The sequence below is a fragment of the Tasmannia lanceolata genome, unplaced genomic scaffold (genome assembly GCF_043159265.1).
Source record: "Tasmannia lanceolata isolate RefF3 unplaced genomic scaffold, GAP_Taslan_0.1 ptg000015l, whole genome shotgun sequence".
NCBI classification, from domain to species: domain Eukaryota; kingdom Viridiplantae; phylum Streptophyta; class Magnoliopsida; order Canellales; family Winteraceae; genus Tasmannia; species Tasmannia lanceolata.
The window spans coordinates 36931-52704 of NW_027518692.1; the positions used below are offsets into that span (position 1 = coordinate 36931).

The 15774-nt window shown below is 38.1% G+C and overlaps 1 long non-coding RNA gene across 4 annotated transcripts; it reads left to right on the plus strand.

Annotated features, from left to right (window-relative positions):
- The first annotated feature begins 305 nt into the window (after positions 1 to 305).
- LOC143847469 (uncharacterized) lies at positions 306 to 14822 on the plus strand. 4 transcript variants are annotated; one of them, XR_013235056.1, is made up of 4 exons: positions 306 to 673; positions 2023 to 2293; positions 3651 to 3921; positions 14279 to 14822. It is a non-coding gene; the product is annotated as an uncharacterized LOC143847469 (long non-coding RNA). The 4 variants fall into 4 exon arrangements; XR_013235058.1 differs by lacking the exon at positions 306 to 673 and adding an exon at positions 1692 to 1899; XR_013235059.1 differs by lacking the exons at positions 306 to 673; positions 2023 to 2293 and adding an exon at positions 3361 to 3527.
- Positions 14823 to 15774: the final 952 nt, after the last annotated feature.

The window sequence follows — 15774 nt, forward strand, 5'->3', positions numbered from 1 at the left end:
CGCGCTTTTTGTATACAAATGCTTCGTTCGCTTCGAGCGACGATCCGAAAGTCCCGGTCTATATACTCTTTCACGAGAACAAATCGGGAAACCTCCGAAACCCTTCCTCTTTTTTCTTGGCTCTTCTTTTCCCTTTCTTTTTCTTTTTTTCTATTTCTTTTTTCTGCCCTTCGATTTCCGCCATTAACAGCCGTAGATTAAAAAAAAGCGCTCTGAAAATTCATGACTTTTTAATCTCTCCGATCTGATCCGATTAGATCCGTTTTTCGTCTATTAATAGTAACTATATCACGTGATCTGTTCTTACCTTTTTTTTCCGCGAATCCAATGGAGAAGATCTCTGATTTCAAATCTCTCATAATCTTGTTTCTGTTCTTAGATTCATCGATTTTGTGGTTTTAGGTGGTGAGATCGAGGAGACAAGGGCAGATTGCAGCAGATTTAGGTAACTGTGATTTTCTCCGGCATGAAGAAGCTGAATTCTGTTAAATCGATCCGCGAAGAGGCGGAAGTCATGGAGAGGAAGAAATATCCGATCCGTGCTGAGGATTATAAGCACTTGGAGGAGGTAGGGCAAGGTGTTAGTGCCTCAGTTCTTCGCGCCCTCTCTATTCCATTCAACGAGGTTGTCGCTATCAAGATCCTTGATTTCGAGAGAAATAACTGTGATCTGGTAAATTTGCATATACTTTTTTTTCCCTTTAATTTTCGACCTATCAATCTCCTGCAGTTTTCGTGATTCCTATCTGATTATGAATGTCACAGGTTTATGTTAGAATTCAGAGATTTATTTTAATGTTGCATTGAAGATTTATCTCAAGAAAACCTAAAGAAAAGTTCTAGCATTTCTGTAGATTTAATTTTCGGTAGATTTGGATTGTCATTGAACGTGTCTTGGAATTACTTTGATTTGAGCAGTTTCTTGTTATAGATCGTAAAATTGCTATGCTTTAGATGGCGCTCATGGTTTTAATTCCCGTTATAAAGTAATTCTGCATGTTACAACATTTGGCCTGTATATTTCATGGTCAGTTTGCCTCTAATGTTAATAGAATTAATTATGACGGTTAGAATTGGAACATGTTTTTTTTCTTAATTTTTTAACGCTGCCATTTAGGTCCACAATTTCAATTAGGCGATCTAGTATCAAACTAGTACTCACAGGATTACAAAACAAATAAGTTTCTGGCCGTATGCATTTGTAATTGTGAATCAAGAGGTTTTAGGTTATGATAGTTTTTGTTGCAACTTGTGTTATACCCTTGTTCTGTTATCATAGTTTTTAATTCACAGTGTTTCTTTCTTATGTTTAAACTCTTAGCTTTAGTACTCTGTCCGGAGTCTATTCTAAGTTTTGAATCTCCCTCTCTCATGTGTTCCGAGTTAGGGATGGTGTCTTGTACCCATGAATGTAACATATTTCACTGTAGGATAATTCGCACCACTTTAGTTGAGTTATGTCATTTGTGGCTGACTTTAATGCTTTTTAACATTTACAGTGGAGCGAATTATCCTACAGTGGGTGCGAATTTACCACCGCCCACTATATAAGGCAAGTAGATATTGAAAAGAAAGTGAAAAACGAAAAAATATAAGAACTGCTAATTTTACTCCATGTGGCACGCTTTTTGTATACAAATGCTTCGTTCGCTTCGAGCGACGATCCGAAAGTCCCGGTCTATATACTCTTTCACGAGAACAAATCGGAAAACCTCCGAAACCCTTCATCTTTTTTCTTGGCTCTTCTTTCCCCTTTCTTTTTCTTTTTTTCTATTTCTTTTTTCTGCCCTTCAATTTCCGCCATTAACAGCCGCAGATTAAAAAACAGCGCTCTGAAAATTCATGACTTTTTAATCTCTCCGATCTGATCCGATTCGATCCGTTTTTCGTCTATTGATAGTAAGTATATCACGTGATCTGTTCTTACTTTTTTTTTCCGCTAATCCAATGGAGAAGATCTCTGATTTCAAATCTCTCATAATCTTGTTTCTATTCTTAGATTCATCGATTTTGTGGTTTTAGGTGGTGAGATCGAGGAGACAAGGGCAGATTGCAGAAGATTTAGGTAACTGTGATTTTCTCCGGCATGAAGAAGCTGAATTCTGTTAAATCGATCCGCGAAGAGGCGGAAGTAATGGAGAGGAAGATATATTAGATCCGTGCTGAGGATTATAAGCTCTTGGAGGAGGTAGGGCAAGGTGTTAGTGCCTCTGTTCTTCGCGCCCTCTGTATTCCATTCAACGAGGTTGTCGCTATCAAGATCCTTGATTTCGAGAGAAATAACTGTGATCTGGTAAATTTGCATATACTTTTTTTCCCCTTTAATTTTCGACTTATCAATCTCCTGCAGTTTTAGTGTTTCCTATCTGATTATGAATGTCACAGGTTTATGTTAGAATTCAGAGATTTATTTTAATGTTGCATTGAAGATTTATCTCAAGAAAACCTTAAAAAAAGTTCTAGCATTTCTGTAGATTTAATTTTCGGTAGATTTGGATTGTCGTTGAACGTGTCTTGGAATTACTTTGATTTGAGCAGTTTCTTGTTATAGATCGTAAAATTGCTATGCTTCAGATGGCGTTCATGGTTTTAATTCCCGTTATAGAGTAATTCTGCAGGTTACAACATTTGGCCTGTATATTTCATGGTCAGTTTGCCTCTAATGTTACTAGAATATATTATGACGGTTAGAATTGGAACATGTTTTTATTTATTTTTTTAATTTTTTAATGCTGCCATTTATGTCCACAATTTCAATTAGGCGATCTAGTGCCAAACTAGTACTCACAGGATTACGAAACAAATAAGTTTCTGGCCGTATGCATTTGTATTGTGAATCAAGAGGTTTTAGGTTATGATAGTTTTTGTTGCAACTTGTGTTATACCCTTGTTCTGTTATCATAGTTTTTAATTCACAGTGTTTCCTTCTTATGTTTGAACTCTTAGGTTTAGTGCTCTGTCCGGAGTCTATTCTAAGTTTTGAATCTCCCTCTCTCATGTGTTCCGAGTTAGGGATGGTGTCTTGTACCCATGAATGTAACATATTTCACTGTAGGATAATCCGCACCACTTTAGTTGAGTTATGTCATTTGTGGCAGACTTTAATGCTTTTTAATGTTTACAGTGGAGTGAATTATCCTACAGTGGGTGCGAATTTACCACCGCCCACTATATAAGGCAAGTTGATATTGAAAGGAAAGTGAAAAACGAAAAAATATAAGAACTGCTAATTTTACTCCATGTGGCGCGCTTTTATGTATACAAATGCTTCGTTCGCTTCGAGCGACGATCCGAAAGTCCCGGTCTATATACTCTTTAACGAGAACAAATCGGGAAACCTCCGAAACCCTTCCTCTTTTTTCTTGGCTCTTCTTTCCCCATTCTTTTTCTTTTTTTCTTTTTCTTTTTTCTGCCTTCCATTTTCGCCATTAACAGCCGAAGCAGATTAAAAAACAGCGCTCTGAAAATTCAAGACTTTTTAATCTCACCGATCTGATCTGATTCGATCCGTTTTTCATCTATTAATAGTAAGTATATCACGTGATCTGTTCTTAATTCTTTTTTCCCCTAATCCAATGGAGAAGATCTCTGATTTCAAATCTCTCATAATCTTGTTTCTGTTCTTAGATTCATCGATTTTGTGGTTTTAGGTGGTGAGATCGAGGAGACAAGGGCAGATTGCAGAAGATTTAGGTAACTGTGATTTTCTCCGGCATGAAGAAGCTGAATTCTGTTAAATCGATCCCCGAAGAGGCGGAAGTCATGGAGAGGAAGAAATATCCGATCCGTGCTGAGGATTAGAAGCTCTTGGAGGAGGTAGGGCAAGGTGTTAGTGCCTCTGTTCTTCGCGCCCTCTGTATTCCATTCAACGAGGTTGTCGCTATCAAGATCCTTGATTTCGAGAGAAATAACTGTGATCTGGTAAATTTGCATATACTTTTTTTTCCCTTTAATTTTTGACTTATCAATCTCCTGCAGTTTTCGTGTTTCCTATCTGATTATGAATGTCACAGGTTTATGTTAGAATGTAGAGATTTATTTTAATGTTGCATTGAAGATTTATCTCAAGAAAACCTAAAGAAAAGTTCTAGCATTTTTGTAGATTTAATTTTCGGTAGATTTGGATTGTCATTGAACGTGTCTTGGAATTACTTTGATTTGAGCAGTTTCTTGTTATAGATCGTAAAATTGCTATGCTTCAGATGGCGCTAATGGTTTTAATTCCCGTTATAGAGTAATTGAAATTCCAAGGGTGGTCCCGAGATGGCAACTATGAGGAGTGAATATTAATTAGGTTTCTGCCAAGTTTTAACCTTTTGAAAACTCAAACCCAATTATGAAAGATTAAGAGATCAACAATGAAATTCAAGCACACAAGTTAAATCTAAAGTGCAAATGCAAATTAAGAGCAAGAGTAAGAGAGATTGCACCTGAAATTTAAAGTGGTTCGGTCCTCAAAACGCGAGGCCTACTCCACTCCACCAACCAAACCCGTTGATGGCTTCACTATGTGATCTTCTTAACTTCGGCGAAGATCAATGCCGATTACAATTCCAACCGCCTTTAACCTTGGTGGCGATCTTCACCGCGGAGAGTGGGCTACGCTTCTCCGAACACTCGCCCGATACAAGTTCTTGAGTAAGAAAGAAAGAACAAAAAACAATCCCTCACAAGGGTTTACAACTTTGTAGAAGATGTACAAATTGAGCCTATAGATCCAAATCCTAATCTTAGAGGATGAGAGACAAAAACAAGCATTGATCACTCTTAGGATGTTCAAGTATAGTTTTAGAGTGTTTGGGTTCTTTGTTAGAATGTTTGGAATGCCCATATATAGGAAAAGCCAAATATGACCGTTCAAGGGCATTGTTGTAATTCCTGAAAAATTCCCAACGGCTAAAAATCCGACCGTTATAGTGTTCTCGGAGTTCCGAGAAAAAATCTCGGAGTTCCGGGAATACAAACAGAATTGAGAAAATGTCTACTGGACCTTTTCTCGGAGCACCGAGGAATGTCTCGGAGTTCCGAGCTCGGATCTCCGAGAATTCTCTCGGAGTTCCGAGAAGCCTATGTCAAGCAGTTTTTCAATTCTTGTTTTTAGGCTTCCAACTTTACACCAAGTTGGGATTGCTATGAGGGTTCCAAGGTGTTGGAACACCACAAAGGCAATCTCTTAAACATTTAGGGTGTGTGAGAGTAACTTAATTATGCCTCTGAAAATCTAAATTAAGATTGGATCTTTTACAATCTAAATTGACTTCAATCTTCAATGCGATTCTTCAAGTCTTCATTTGTCTTGGACTTCGATGATGTGGTCCAATGAGATCTCCTTTGGCCTTAATCCAAGCAATGTTGTCTTAGCACCAATGTGATCTACAACTGTGGACCCCGATCCGGGAGAAAGGTGGGGGACGAGCCCCCAGCGGCCTCTTGGATCATCCACACGTGACGGAGAGCTCTACCAAGGAACTCTCAAAACAAAAACAAAACTCAGAGTCGCCATCCATGGTATACGGTCATGGATCCCTAAAAAAAATATGCTCTGTATACCACGGATAACCATAAATGAATGGGTTCGTGCCTGATTACGAATGGAGAAGGTCCGAAGAGCGCCTCCAATTCGTCCGAGTGCAACACTTGGTCTCTTATGCCATTTATTATTAAATCCAAAGAATTTTGGGTAAAAATCATATGAAATAGGAACAATTCTCAGGAATCGTCTACCTAAGCATGCATTTCCTGAGGATAAAGAAATAAGCATACACAAAATGAAACGAAAAATGTGTCACCTAAGCAAAGCTAGGTTATGAGTGACATGCCTAATGGGTGTCTAAGTTCTGGTGGACATACACATGCAGGCTACAGCTAAAGGTATAGTGTCAGTACAAGAAAGTAAGAAGACACATCAAAACATAAAGCACAAATCAATCCTATATATATGACAGGACAAGACAAATCCTAACTCTAATGCGACTTGACTCGGACCAAGATGGCCATCCATCTCAGCTGCTCTACGTATCCCGGCCTCGGGAAGAATCGGAGTCAACGTAGTTCGATGCTCTATTCTAAACTATGATGCCTAACCATCTAGAACCGCTATCCTAGACTCGATCCACTAGACTCGACTGATTTTTTTTAAAGCTTTTTATATGACTGCTTAAATTCAAGTGAATTGTAATTTTTAGGATTCTCTATATGTCCTAAATAATGCCAGTTGATTAGCCTTAAGCTAATGCAGGTAGGTCCTACATCCTATGTGTAACTAGGCTGTGCAACCTAAGGAAAACCATGGGCTGACTATATGCTCCCTAGTCTAGCCATCGGTTCGACTAAATGTCTAACCGATCGACTCGAGGCCTCCTAACTCTAGGGACACTCACACGACAGGACATACCATATCAATACAAATCAAGACGGACTCCTAACTCTAAAACACCCCAAATATCTAGGACAAACTCCTAACTCTAGGGGAAGATCTTTTGAAAAGGTTTTGAAGAAGTTTTTTGTATTTTTGGAAGGTTTGACAAATTTACTTTTAAAGGTTTGGCTGGACCTGGGGATGTGGATCCCAAGCTGCACTACGTACCTCTTGAAAGAGGATCAAGCCAACGTAGTTCGAAACATATTCCGAAATAAAGATGCTAAACAAGTAAACAGGTGTGATTCACAAACAAGTAAACTAGCGTGCTCACAAACAGGTACACCAGCGCGGTCACAAACAAGTAAACTAGCATGATCACAAACGAGTGGAATGCCAATCAGATAAAAACATGTCAAAAGGAAAAGACACGCCTAAAACAAATGAGACAAATCATGTCTCCTATGGGGCTCCAAGTAACCTTATCATTGCCCTTGCAATGAGGGAAGGGTTCTAAATGTGATTAAAATATCTAAAAGGCTGGGTAAGCCTACTAAACAAAAGAGGGGAGTGCTACTATGACCGAGCAGGTCCCTAAAAGATGGGCTTGGGCTATCACTTTCATCACCCGATAATTCCTTAAGGCAAATAATTCAATTTAAACATGAATTACTACAGGGCATATTAGTTCTACAAACATGCAAATTTACAAAGCAAATTTTCTTCAAATATTCAAGTAATCTATGAGACGCATCATTGCAACTACAAAAAATGGATCCAAAACAACTAAGAACGAAGATGAACTAGAGCTATTGTGATGCATGTCATCATAATTATTTTACCCTGAGATCATGTTCAATTCAATGGATGGTAAGACATACACAAATAACCACAAGAACACAAGCACATTCCTAACAGCAAATAAAGCACCATAAGAAAGAAAAAAAATCAGAATAACAGAGATTAAATGACTGTAAGGAAAAATACCTTCCTCGGATTGTGTTATAATCCTCCAATTACCTCTCAAAGTGACTGACCTCTTATACGATATGCAAATTAACATGGGCGCACTTTAAAGTGGTCTCATCCCAAACAACAACTCTAATCAAGTCGATTTTGGAAAATCTCACAACTTTTGTATCAAGTTTTTGGAAGTCTGAAATCTTATCATCATCTTCACATGTCACAAAGACAACCTTTTCTTGCCGGGCCCTAACACTAAGATAAGACAGGTGAGGCAGCTCCTGTACAAGGGTTCCCTGAGTCGTTCCGGGGACGAGAACATCCCAACACTGTTCTCAGGAATTCCAAGAGCTTTCCCCAGCTTCTCGACTTTATGTGGAAAAATTTGAAGAAGCACTTCAGAATATTCTTCAATCAATCTCCTGGATCTATCAAGAGTAGCCTTGAGCCTCAATCCCCAAATAGTCTTGCCTTCCTCATCACCTTCTCTTTCAGATAGACCTTTTTCTTGCCATGCAATGAACTCATGTTCAATAGCCGTACATTCCTCTGGCTTCCAACCAGAAAGTCCCACATGGCGAATGCCATTGATAAGAGTACCGAGTGGATGGTTCCAAGAGCTAACATTCTTTGATGTGGAATTTTGTGCAAGCCAAGATGACCCTCCCATAGCTTCTAGTGCATTGAGGTATCTGCTTAACAAAACAAACGAATAGTCCTCAAGGCCAATCTCATATAGACGCCACTTTTGACGCATTGCTATTGCAGCATCAGGAGTATCATTTCTAAGACCACTTTCGACACTTTCTCCAATCACTGCTCTTAGAGCCGCCAAAGAATGTAATGTTTCCATAATTAAAGTCATGCCATTACTTCTTAAGGAACCATTTGATTCTTTGAAATTGTCCAAACTCTTCTTGGACTCCAAAAATTTACTAAGACTTAGTAAGCTCTGTCCATCCAAAGATTCCCTAATTGACTCAAGTTGCTTGGCGAGGCTGCCAGCATTAAAAAAAATCTTTAAGCTCATTGTGAAATATCCTGAATTGTTGCACGAATGGTTCAGAATATTCCCCAGGATTCTTGGTAATTCTGGCAAGCATGGCCTCTGTGGCAATCAAATCCTCTGGGCCCGCATTCCGATGAAGCCTGTTCTGTATTGTATGTTTGATTTCTTGCTTGAGATCATGAGGGATATCATTTTGGTGAGCAATATCTCTTATTCGAGTTAGAGGAACAGATGCAGTGAATTCTGACTTAAATGATGGCAAACAGGGATGAATTTTGCGAATGACAAGTATATCCTGGGGAGATGCATTTTTCCCATAGGAAATTCTTTCCAGTTCGCGAAATATGAGCCTGGAAATCTCAGCATGCCTATTGGGCTTGTGATGGCCTCCATCTTCAAAAAATGGAATCTGCCTTGTGTTGATCCATTTCAAGTATATAGCAGAATATATGAGACCCTCCAAGTGATCAGCCTTTTCCAGATTTCCTTCTAAGAGCTCACGGATAACTTCTAGCTTTCGCCACCAGTTCCTAGCATTTTGATCACCTTCAACTAGTTTTAATGCCAACCCTTCAAGACCTTCAGTGTTCCAACTCCTTGTCGTTTGTCTATTTCTATGGAATTATCAATGGTGATGGTGAAGAGGGGAACAAATTAAAGGTTGGATCTCAGGTCTCTCATGTCCATGGCGGCAGAGAAGATAAGCTCGCCTGAGATGATTAGCCGGAGAAGAAGACCGGAGGAATCAAGGACAAAAGCTAAGGCAAAAGCTAGGGTTTGCAGATCTCTTTATATGATAATGAAATTGAAAAAATCTAAGTGACATTTGAGTGAAGGGAAGAAAAAAAGAAAAAAAAAAAATAGTTGGAGCTTGCACAGATTCCGACCGGAATCCTGTCGGAGAAGATAACGGAAAAGGTAGGTGATGCTCAGTGATGATGATAACTAGTTGAGAAGACCGGAATTCATGGAGAAGATGATCGGAATCAAGCCATAGACGAAGGTCAGCCCAGATCCCCTTTTCTCTTTGTTTTTCTCTACGAAAATGAAAAATCCTCCCTCCCCAGAAGCCTTGGTCGATGGTGTATATATAAAAAAAATGACATTTTCATCCCCCCCTCGGACAGCCCTCATTTGGATAAGTTGCACCCCTATTTGCATCTTTAAACTTGTTTTTTTATAAGAAAAAGGGGCCCATTGGTAAAAGTTTTTTAACGAAAAATTAAAGAAATAAAATTAGGCCTTTTAGCTGCCCAGGGACACCCCTCTACTTTTTAACACATTGATTTTCTTTCTTTCCAGGCCACCCCCTAAACTAGGTAGACTACTCCCCTTATGGATTTGCACCACGCTCATTGCTTCGGTTCGTTCGCTAGGCAAACAAATTCGAATTTTGATAAAATTTTGCAGGGACCTTGCTGGGACCCTAACCTACCTTGGGGTGAAATTTGGAGTTTTAAAACATTGGTTTGGTGGGGTTTTGCTCAAACAAGTGAGGTTTAGGGTACGGTCAAAATGGGGTGTCTACAACAACTTAGACAATCAAACACATTAGTGATCATAAATCACTTGTGTATTGGAATCATCAAAATAAGATGGGAATGCCAAGGTGGAAACCATTGGGCTTACAATCTCCCCCTTTTTTTATGATGACAAGCACAAGAGATTTTCCAATAAAAAGCACATTTATTTCCTTACACTAGAATTCTCTCCCCCTTTGGCATCAATCAAAAAGATTGGGGTAAAAGAGAAACAAAGGGATGAAATATGCAATTTTAAAACTCCCCCTTTTTCAAGGAAAAAGACAAACCTAGAACTCCCCCTATTTGGAAAACAAATTCAATACAAGAGGGGGTATTAAATTAACCATAAAAAGATATTCAAAATTAAGCATAAGCCCCTAATCTAAGCACATATGAAGATGATCATATGGGGGCTTTTGGAACCCAAGATTTCTTGGTTCCACCATAATCCCTAATCTTAGATGCACATTGGAATTGGTAATGACCATTTATTCCACAATAATGGCATCTAACATGAGGATTAGATAAACTAGTCCTATCATAAAATGCATGAGTAGGTTTATGACTAGCCTTTTTTAGGATTATGTCAATAATTTTGTCACCATTTAAGAATCCATGGAGACATAATCTTAACCGTTCATTTTCATTATGAAGATGGGTTATTTGATTTAAAAAATCATTAGTTTCATCTTCATAAGATTTGGAAGAGCTTGCCATATTTTGAAATTGTGCTAATTGGCAAGTTTTCTCATCCAAAAATACCCTTAAGGGTTTCAATCTCAAGTTTAAAATTTTCAAGTTGAGCTTGAAATTTGGAAGAAGATTCATTTATCAAAAAATTAAATTCATTTTCTAATTTTGAAATAGATTTCTTTTGAACTTTATTTTTAGAAATTTGAGAATGTAAGGTTGAGCATAATTCATCATAAGATATTTTTTCACTATCACTACTTGATGAAAAACAAGAGGGGTTAGAATTTACCTCAACTTCATGGGAGAGTGCCATGAGGCAAAGATCATCTTTTTTATCTTCCCCTTCGCTTGAACTCTTGCCCAACATGCTTAATGCATCCCAACCGGCGGCAAGAGCCTTATGCTTCTTCCAATCCTTCTTTCCCTTGTACTTTGATGAGGATGAGTTGAGAAGAGGGCATTCCGGTCTTTTGTGTCTAGTTTTCTTACAATTGTAACATCTTATAGCTCCCTCAACTTCACTTTCTTCTTCTTTTTGTCCTTTTTATGCTTCTTTCTCCATAAGCTTTTAAATTTTCTTAAAGCTTCTTCTTCATCACTATCCGCCTCACTTGAGGATGATGAGTCTGCTTTTACCTTGAGTGCTAAGGATTTACTCTCTTTTTCTTTCTCTTTTGGCTTCTTCTCCTCTTGTCGGCTAGTGAGGAGCATCTCATGAGTGATAAGAGATCCTACAAGCTCCTCCATGGTTAGCATCTTGAGATTCTTTGATTCTTGTATGGCGGTTACCTTTGGATCCCAATATGGAGGAAGAGACCTAAGCAACTTACTTACAAGTTCATCAGTAGGATAAGATTTACCAAGATTAGCTAATTCATTAGAAATTTTAGAAAATCGGGTATACATTTCGAAAATGCTTTCATGTTGATCCATTCTAAACATTTCATATTTGCTCTTTAACAAGTTTATTTTGGAGTCCTTGACTTGAGATGTTCCCTCATGGGTAACGGCAAGTGTATCCCAAATAATCTTGGTGGAATCAAAAAGAGCAACTCGATTAAAATCCTCAGTAGATAAGGCGCAAAACAAGGAATTTATAGCTTTGTAATTCAAATTAGCATGCCTTTTCTCTACCGTATTCCATTCTTCAAATGGTGTGGAAGGCAAAATGTATCCATTTTCAACAATATGCCAAAGTTCCACATCTATCGAAAGAAGATAGATGCGCATCCTTGTCGTCCAATGTCCATAGTTGGACCCATTAAAGAAGGGAGGTCTAGTTGTGGAATGGTCCTCCGGAAGTCCGGTTCCATTTTTGTCTGCCATTTCACAATTAGAAAGTTGCCAAAGATCTTATGATCTTTCCCTTGTTGAAATTTTAAAAAAAATTTACCAAAGATTTTGAGAAAAGAAAATCTTTAAGAGCCAAGGCTCTGATACCAAGTGAAATTCCAAGGGTGGTCCCGAGATGGCAACTATGAGGATTGAATATTAATTAGGTTTCTACCAAGTTTTAACCTTTTGAAAACTCAAACCCAATTATGGAAGATTAAGAGATCAACAATGAAATTCAAGCACACAAGTTAAATCTAAAGTGCAAATGCAAATTAAGAGCAAGAGTAAGAGAGATTGCACTCGAGATTTAAAGTGGTTCGGTCCTCAAAACGTGAGGCCTACTACACTCCACCAACCAAACCCGTTGATGGCTTCACTATGTGATCTTCTTAACTTCGGCGAAGATCAATGCCGATTACAATTCCAACCGCCTTTAACCTTGGTGGCGATCTTCACCACGGAGAGTGGGCTACGCTTCTCCGAACACTCGCCCGATACAAGTTCTTGAGTAAGAAAGAAAGAACAAAAAATAATCCCTCACAAGGGTTTACAACTTTGTAGAAGATGTACAAATTGAGCCTATAGATCCAAATCCTAATCTTAGAGGATGAGAGACAAAAACAAGCATTGATCAGTCTTAGGATGTTCAAGTATAGTTTTAGAGCCTTTGGATTCTTTGTTAGAATGTTTGGAATGCCCATATATAGGAAAAGCTAAATATGACCGTTCAAGGGCATTGTTGTAATTCCTGGAAAATTTCCAACGGCTAAAAATCGACCGTTATAGTGTTCTCGGAGTTCCGAGAATATTTCTCGGAGTTTCGAGAAATTCTCGGAGTTCCGGGAATACAAACAGAATTGAGAAAATGTCTACTGGACCTTTTCTCGGAGCTCCGAGGAATGTCTCGGAGATCCGAGCTCTGAGCTCTGAGGAATTTCTCGGAGTTCCGAGAAGCCTATGTTAAGCAGTTTTTCAATTCCTGTTTTTAGGCTTCCAACTTTACACCAAGTTGGGATTGCTATGAGGGTTCCAAGGTGTTGGAACACCACAAAGGCAATCTCTTAAACATTTAGGGTGTGTCAGATTAATTTAATTATGCCTCTTAAAATCTAAATTAAGATTGGATCTTTTACAATCTAAATTGACTTCAATCTTCAATGCGATTCTTCAAGTCTTCATTTGTCTTGGTCTTCGATGATGTGGTCCAATGAGATCTTCTTTGGCCTTAATCCAAGCAATGTTGTCTTAGCACCAATGTGATCTACAACTTAGACAATCAAACACAATAGTGATCATAAATCACTTGTGTATTAGAATCATCAAAATAAGATGGGAATGCCAAGGTAGAAACCATTAGGCTTACAGTAATTCTGCAGGTTACAACATTTGGCCTGTATATTTCATGGTCAGTTTGCTTCTAATGTTACTAGAATTTATTATGACGGTTAGAATTGGAACATGTTTTTTTTTTAATTTTTTAATGCTGCCATTTATGTCCACAATTTCAATTAGGCGATCTAATGCCAAACTAGTACTCACAGGATTACGAAACAAATAAGTTTCTGGCCATATGCATTTGTAATTGTGAATCAAGAGGTTTTAGGTTATGATAGTTTTTGTTGCAACTTGTGTTATACCTTTGTTCTGTTATCATAGTATTTAATTCACAGTGTTTCTTTATTATGCTTGAACTCTTAGGTTTAGTGCTCTGTCCGGAGTTTATTCTAAGTTTTGAATCTCCCTCTCTCATGTGTTCCGAGTTAGGGATGGTGTCTTGTACCCATGAATGTAACATATTTCACTATAGGATAATTCGCACCACTTTAGTTGAGTTATGTCATTTGTGGCAGACTTTAATGCTTTTTAACGTTTACAATGGAGCGAATTATCCTACAGTGGGTGCGAATTTACCACCGCCCACTATATAAGGCAAGTAGATATTGGAAGGAAAGTGAAAAACAAAAAAAATATAAGAACTGCTAATTTTACTCCATGTGGCGCGGTTTTTTTATACAAATGCTTCGTTCGCTTCGAGCGACGATCCGAAAGTCCCGGTCTATATACTCTTTCATGAGAACAAATCGGGAAACCTCTGAAACCCTTCCTCTATTTTCTTGGCTCTTCTTTCCCCTTTCTTTTTCTTTTTTTCTGTTTCTTTTTTCTGCCCTTCGATTTCCGCCATTAACAGCCGCAGATTAAAAAACAACGCTCTGAAAATTCATGACTTTTTAATATATCCGATCTGATCCGATTCGATCCGTTTTTCGTCTATTAATAGTAAGTATATCACGTGATCTGTTCTTACTTTTTTCCGCTAATCCAATGGAGAAGATCTCTGATTTCAAATCTCTCATAATCTTGTTTTTGTTCTTAGATTCATCGATTTTGTGGTTTTAGGTGGAGAGATCGAGGAGACAAGGGCAGATTGCAGAAGATTTAGGTAACTGTGATTTTCTCCGGCATGAAGAAGCTGAATTCTGTTAAATCGATCCGCGAAGAGGCGGAAGTCATGGAGAGGAAGAAATATCCGATCCGTGCTGAGGATTATAAGCTCTTGGAGGAGGTAGGGCAAGGTGTTAGTGCCTCTGTTCTTCGCGCCCTCTGTATTCCATTCAACGAGGTTTTCGCTATCAAGATCCTTGATTTCGAGAGAAATAACTGTGATCTGGTAATTTTGCATATACTTTTTTTCCCTTTAATTTTCGACTTATCAATCTCCTGCAGTTTTCATGTTTCCTATCTGATTATGAATGTCACAGGTTTATGTTAGAATGCAGAGATTTATTTTAATGTTGCATTGAAGATTTATCTCAAGAAAACCTAAAGAAAAGTTCTAGCATTTTTGTAGATTTAATTTTCGGTAGATTTGGATTGTCATTGAACGTGTCTTGGAATTACTTTGATTTGAGCAGTTTCTTGTTATAGATCGTAAAATTGCTATGCTTCAGATGGCGCTCATGGTTTTAATTCCCGTTATAGAGTAATTCTGCAGGTTACAACATTTGGCCTGTATATTTCATGGTCAGTTTGCCTCTAATGTTACTAGAATTTATTATGACGGTTAGAATTGGAACATGTTTTTATTTTTTTTATTTTTTAATGCTGCCATTTATGTCCACAATTTCAATTAGGCGATCTAGTGCCAAACTAGTACTCACAGGATTACGAAACAAATAAGTTTCTGGCCGTATGCATTTGTAATTGTGAATCAAGAGGTTTTAGGTTATGATAGTTTTTGTTGCAACTTGTGTTATACCCTTATTATGTTATCATAGTTTTTAATTCACAGTGTTTCTTTCTTATGTTTGAACTCTTAGGTTTAGTGCTCTGTCCGGAGTCTATTCTAAGTTTTGAATCTCCCTCTCTCATGTGTTCCGAGTTAGGGATGGTGTCTTGTACCCATGAATGTAACATATTTCACTGTAGGATAATTCGCACCACTTTAGTTGAGTTATGTCATTTGTGGCAGACTTTAATGCTTTTTAACGTTTACAGTGGAGCGAATTATCCTACAGTGGGTGCGAATTTACCACCGCCCACTATATAAGGCAAGTAGATATTGAAAGGAAAGTGAAAAACAAAAAAATATAAGAACTGCTAATTTTACTCCATGTGGCGCGCTTTTTGTATACAAATGCTTCGTTCGCTTCGAGCGACGATCCGAAAGTCCCGGTCTATATACTCTTTCACGAGAACAAATCGGGAAACCTCCGAAACCCTTCCTCTTTTTTCTTGGCTCTTCTTTCCCCTTTCTTTTTCTTTTTTTCTTTTTCTTTTTTCTGCCCTTCGATTTTTGCCATTAACAGCCAGAGATTGAAAAACAGCGCTCTGAAAATTCATGACTTTTTAATCTCTCCGAGCTGATCTGATCCGATTCGATCCATTTTTCGTCT